The following is a 6889-nucleotide window of genomic DNA, read 5'->3' on the forward strand; positions in this document are numbered from 1 at the left end:
CGCCAAGAGATTTCTTCGTCTTTGATAGATCAATCCCACCTTGAATTGGGAGAGGTAAATCACTTGGAAGGTTCACATATAAAGAGTCTATAGGGGAAGATTATAGGAAGAAATAAATGAAGCAACCTGTCGCTTATATTAGTTCCGCACGCTCCAGGCACATGGAATCATTCAGCAAAGAATCCACGTTTTTTTCTTGTTGGCTTAGAAGCGCAGTTTTACGAAAGATTCTCTACCTCATTTCCTCTAAAGGACTATTAGGGAAATCCAACTCAAAATGGTGAAAGCGAAAAAGTCAGTTAATCCTTATTATGACACCGAAGATCATACCAAAAGAAGAAGTTGAACTATTCCTTTCTCATCCCAAGGTACATATTGTTGCGCCCGCTAAACTGTAGCTGGTCTCGGACCCACAGCAGGTATCTATAGTCGTGTCAATCCTTTCATCAGATTCGCGTACAACAAGGAATGGAATTGGAAGACATTCTTAAGCCCTAGGACTCAATGTTCATGTGCCAAGCTTCCCTCGCGGGTGGAACTAGTTTTGCCATAGCCACCTTGCTCGCCAACTTGCCTGTATTCTGTCAAAGGAGTCAGTAAAGTAGATGTTTCTAAAACACTTCGATAAAGAGGATGCCCTGTTCGTGCAATCAAGGAATATCGCGGGTTTTACTTTCATATCCTAATGGATAGGAAGATAATATATAGTATAGTAGAATCTCCTTCTTGCTTAGGAGCTACAGCCTCACTACAAATAGGCAGATAAATATTGTTAGTAGTAGCTACCCCTGCTATATCGTAGGCTTTTCCTTGCTTCCCCGACAGGAATGACTCCTATCTCGTCTCGTACTTATAGTTTCAGAATTTCATTCCATCTCATTTCTTCTCTCATAAGATTCACAAGGTAAAACCAAGAATTCGAATGGTTGTGCCCTTATCGAGCGGTTGAGTTCCATAAGAAGACGCGGGTGTTCCCGAGGTTATCCCTAGCATCGCATTCCACAACTAAGAAAGTTCCGTCTTTACCTCGGTCAGAATCAGAGGCGACTTCGCCGGAACACAGTCCAGTTTTAGATTCCACCAACCCTTGTTCTCACATTCTCAAGACAAGCGAGCAGCGTACTGGCGGAAGTGGTGGAGCAGTTCATTCTCGTACTCCATTGACTACCTACTATAGTCAATTTCAAGGGAATGCTTGGGAAAGACAGGAGGTTTGCTTCGATTAACCCTTTGAATTTAACTTGTATTATATCTGATTGTCTTTCTCGAGACTCCCCCAATCAATGGATTAGAAACTCATTTTTAGATTTAATTTTGTTAAGGGCGCTGGGAAGAAAAGAAACTCATATTGCTACTGAACTACAGCTCATTTGGATCTTACTTGTTTGTGAAAGGCAAAGGGAATCAAAACTATGCATTTTGAGAAGCGGTTTTCAGAGAGAGATGAAAGAAAGGTTTGAGAAAGTAGTATGCTTGTTTCAGGAGCTTTCTCTCGTAAAGATGGACTTCCCCATTCTAGTGACTCTTAAAGAAGAGAATTCGTCGAATCAATGAAATGAGCCTATCTATGCGTACTCTATGTACCCTATTGGGGTTTATGTAGTTGCACCAACGGCAAATGTATAACAAGTGTGAAGTGAGGCATCGCTCTCGGTATCAAATGGCGAATAGAGACCGGCAAGCTCGACTAACAGTCGACTGCACTGAAGAGACGTAGCAGGAAGGAGAGAAGCGAACGAGATGCATTTTAGTTCGGTTCAAAATCTGAAGCAGTAGAACGAATTGTTATACAGGTCAGGAAAAGCTTTTTGAGAATCATTTCTTTTTTACAGGACATATCTCTATATTATGTGTACTTTCCTTTCTTCGAATGGGGTTCAGTCTGTATACGAACCTTTTCTATTAATATAATAGAAGTTGAAAGTTCAGAGCTCGTATCCGTTCCTTTTCTTATGAAGTCAAGATGGAGTTAACAGACTTGGCAGGCCTGTCTTAAGCATAGAGCTAGCGACTAAGAAAGCAAGAGCGCTTTAAGGAGACGAATATCCTTGAGGTTCCAGTAGCAGGAGAGGCGGGGTCCTATTCGACAGCTTTCACAACATGGCTTCTTTTTATAGAGAAAATAGGCCATAGAATACTAATCAAGTTCTATATTTCTCTGAGAGGTCGGGAAGGGAGGAACGGGAACCTTTATAACCGGTAGGTGCATCGATCCTGACCTTGTCCATAGCTATAAGTAAGGTTGGTTAACTTTCTATTATAAGAGAGTGGTATTGACCCTCCTTGTCCAGCTCCTTCACAACTATGATAGAACAAGGGCACCACAAGAAAATGCTATCAATAATACACAAAAACTGAACGACGCTCGGCGTGGCTAAGCCAAAAAGCCCTCGCCGATTCCTTTTTAACACCAAACACAAAGGCATTCCCCTTTAGCCTACATCAACAACTTCGGGTTTACAATGAAAGTCGATCGAGAAAGTCTTGTTCTATAGTTGCGAAGGAATCCTTCTTCGGCCAGCTGAGCTGGGTCTTCTCTCCTCTACTGTTAGAAAAGGAAGCCTCTTGGGCTCAAAGAAAGGAAGTTAAATTCATCAATGAATCTGAACTTCTCTCTCTGCTAGTGCGCTGAACGCTAGATACCAGCAAAAGTGTCTTTCGTTTATGTCCCTTCATTCCGTTTATGAGGAACTGGTTATTTGTTTGGCCGGGCAACTCTATCAGAAAAGTCTTCAATAAAACATGTAGGTACGACTTCACGTAAGTTACCTAAACCCATTTTCGTTTTCCCAAACGAGTGGGGAAAGAAGCAATCTACACCATTTAGAATCGAATTGATCGACACTGAATATCAAATCAAAGAAGATCACCAGAATTAAGCGATGAAAGCGAGGCGGGATTGAATCCTTTAGGAGAGCCACGCCCAGGGACGAAACATTTCTGAACGCCGGTCTTTTTCGAGTTTTCTTGGCCCGAGCGCGCAACTCCTTCTAGCCTGAACAGGTAAACAAGAAAGCAATATTACGTTGTATAGGTTCCCGTCCTTCACTTACTAAGGGTTAAAAGAGAAATCCCCAAGCGTAGGTGAGTGTGCTTAGTGGCGCCCACACCACAAGCGTTGAAAGCGACAGGAAATAGCCATTCTATCCATGTTTGATTTCGGGGACTTCTCGATCGAAGAGACAAGGAGTCCATTAGAGCCGGAGAACGGTCTGATCCTCATTGCTTGGTGTTTTTGCTCTTAAAGGTGAGGCAGCAGCTCCTACTTTGTTTAATAGCTGGGATGAGGCAGATACGACGACATTCCTTTAAGAGCTATTAGCAAATGAGTAAGATCCCCCTTGAAGGTTAGCCTGTGACTCTTGAGCCAGATGACCAGCTTGCATCTATAGGAACAGAATTCTTAGACTGACATCTGATCGCTCAACCCATGAAATCTCATTCATTCTAGAGCCAACAAAATAGCTTCTCGAAGAAACTGACTTCCTATTTGGTGTTGGAGTCTAAGGAAAGAAGGAGTCTGGCTACTGAGCCGGAGAGATGGCAGCGTCATCGAGAGCGACCTGTTGGGTTTCTAGCCTCTATCCCACTTTATCAAACATTGCTTCGTAGGCTGGGTTTACATCGTCACAAACAAAAGGAAAGACATCTTTAGTCGGATTCCCTATAGATCATCAATTCGGAGGTTTTCCTCTAAAGAAAGAACAGGAACAAGTCATGCTAACTCCCAATCCATCTCATCAGAGGTTCTTAAGTGGATTTACCCTAATGAAAAGGGCCATTGAAGAGAAAGAAAAGAGCGCGCTCACATGACACGCAGTGAGTGTTGGGGGCGGAACCCTAATGAATGGATTGGGTAACCTTAGACGGAGAACACCGGTTCGGGAATAGACCGCAGGGGTCGGTTAGAGACCGCGGAGAAGGGTGGTTCACACATAGAACCGCGCCGATCAAACACGAAGGGCAGGGATGTTCGGCCCCACCACTAGACAGACTCAAATTAACAAGCGGCGGCTCAAAGTGAAGGGGAGGAAGAATGTTCAAAGGAGAGAAGATAAGAACGAATAAAGAACCTACTTTGTGATGCAAAAAAGAGTTATTTGAATTTATATTTCCTTAGAATAGCATTGATCTTTTGATGAGAAAGCTCCTATTAAGGCAATTGAGTCTACCAATGAATGAAGATTTGCAACGAATGAATGAATTCTGATTCGCTTAGATAGATGAAACACTGACTCCCAGACAAGCCTATCCATAGAAGAAAGCACTCTACAGCAGCTATGCAAAAGAATAGCTGTTTCGAATTCGCTGATGATCATTAGATCTATCTAAAGAAATACATATGTGTCAAGAGGGTGAAACTGTGCTTAATCTGACTGATCTTTTGCAACTGACCTTGCCTTTTTATTTAAAGGAAGAGTAAAATAGCCATGCTTTAGAGTGACATCATTCTCACTTCAGGCAACCTATGAGATGGAACTAGTTGTGATGGAAATTCATAGCTTGATTTACAGAACAACATAATCTCCTCTTTGGAATGGAAAGAGAAAACGAGGCTCTCTTTCGAAACGAAAAATGCTGATCAAATCGATGCACTGTAGCTGCCAATTTACCATCAACCAAGTCTGACAAAGCTGACTCCATTCCGCACCCAATTTGAAGCCAGCTAGCACAGCAAGAAGCAAGACTTTCCCTATTGTGAAAAAGAAAGAATGCACCTGTCTGATCGCTAACCCTTACCTCTTAGGCTTTGCCCGACTAGAACAACCCGTCTATTGTGAATTAACCCCTTCCATAGTGCTTCTGCTTTTCCAGCATTGGGTAGACCTCTTCCCGTCCGAACGCACCAAGTCTTTGGCAAGCTCTAAGGTAGTAACTATCTAGCGTGTGGCTTTCTTTTCTTGGCCATAAATTCACTTTTAAAACATGCACAATGTACATTATGTCATTACGAGTAACCATTTCTCTAAATTAATCTTCCTATCGTCGCTTAACAGGAATAAGGATCCTCCAAAAGTTGTCCCTCAGTTGAACTTATCTTAAGGGTTGACTCCATGGGAAATGTTGCTGGTCGTGTCCCCATAAACCCGGGATCCTTAAGAACTTCAAGTGCGAAGATTGAATCTATCTTGGCTTTCTTCTCTAACAGTCAGCCTTGGAATTACTTAGGGGTCGGCTAGGAAGATTCTCTTGGCTTACTCAAACAGTCAAACATTGATAGTAAACAGCAAAAGTACCTAATAAAAGCAGTTCCAGCGTTGAAAGCCAGTCATTCTGCCGGGAAAGTCATAGGCATGGTTGCATAATCTTTCCTTAGATCAGGAAAGCAAAGCTTCCCACCCTCAAATCTCTATTAGAGAACATGGGAAAATAGTAGGATGGGGTTTTGTTGACAATATTCTCACCTAAAGAATGATTATACCAAAGTCAGATCATAGATCTAGGAACCAGAGACCAATGCAGAGGTTCTTTCTGAGGGAGGAAGAAGAAAGTTCATTCTTGAACTTACCTTAGGCAAAGGATGAACTACGAGAGTGTAGATGGGGAAGAAAGATCATGTACAGGCTCAAAGAGGAAATGAATATGTTAGGAAAGCCGTTGCTTGAGTCCATTGATTCGAGTAGGAGTTGTCTAGCTGAATCCTAGCTTTTGGTAAGTATTTGTGGAGCAAGGAAATAAGAAAAAGAAGTGGTACCAGGAAAGAAAGTCAATAAAGCGAATTCAGTGAGGTCAATATCTAGTTCCAGGGTTGTGTGATTCCCTTATCAGTATTTTCCTGGGAGCGTTTCCAGGTTCGATATCGCAAGGGCCAATATTTACAGGTTCTCTATAGGTCACATAGAGTCTCGGGAAGGTTCTAAAGATTAAACGAGAAGCAATATTCAAGAGATTTATCTTCAAAAGAATAGAGAGACGATATTGCATCTTCGTATCTATCTTCAGGTCAGTCACTCATCCAATAGTTCTTCTTCTTGTTCCGCCAGGTGGTAGATAGGTCGTGGCGAATTACCTCTATCCTAGGACACCACCAGGGGCATGAGCTTGAGGCTGAAGCCTTTGTGCATTGGGAAGTGATCAATACACAAAGGCTTCAACTGATAAAAAAGATCATCGATCCTGATAAAAAAGATCATCGATCCTAGGCAATTGATACTTATTCGTATAGTAACTTTGTTCAACTTCCTGTAATCTATACACAGGCGAAGCAAACCATCATTCTTCTTTACATATAGCACTGGTGCTCCTCAAGGTGAAGTACTCCTGCGAATAAAACCCTGGCTGGGTAATTGCTGAATCTGATCCCTCAGCTCTCGCATCGCTACTGGTGCCATCCTGTATGTTGTTCCAGCAATAGGCGCAGTACCTGGAGCTAAGTCAATCCCAAAGTCTATCTAGCGACTAGGTGGCAACCCTGGAATCTCCTGAAATACATCCAGAAAGTCCTGTACAATTGGTATACTATCCAATGATACAGTAATCCCCTCATCCGTTTCCTCCTCCATATGGAACAAAGAAGTGCTAATAACCCTGTTGGAACGTGGCATAGTGATAACTTACCTATCCTGTCTGGGTATGGTGAACACATTAATCCTATCAAAACATTTAACTTGGGCATGGTAGTGAAATAACCAATCCATCACAAGTAACACAACATAAGTGTGCATGTCCAGGACCAATAGATTGGCTAGAAATCTGAGTCTACCAATATCTAATATCACAGGCCCATCACTCTTATGTAAAATGGTAACATCGCCTAAAGGTGTTGAAACACCATGAGATCTATCAACATACTTGTGTCCACTAAACTATAAAACCCAAAACTCCTTAATACTCCGTAAAGCAAAACACATAAGGTAAGACAACATTCTCCGAAATCTACTCACTTTTA

Source organism: Cornus florida, unplaced genomic scaffold (assembly GCF_030987335.1).
Source record: "Cornus florida cultivar Cherokee Brave unplaced genomic scaffold, ASM3098733v1 CherokeeBrave_3.0.0_Hap2_Chr11, whole genome shotgun sequence".
Lineage (NCBI taxonomy): Eukaryota > Viridiplantae > Streptophyta > Magnoliopsida > Cornales > Cornaceae > Cornus > Cornus florida.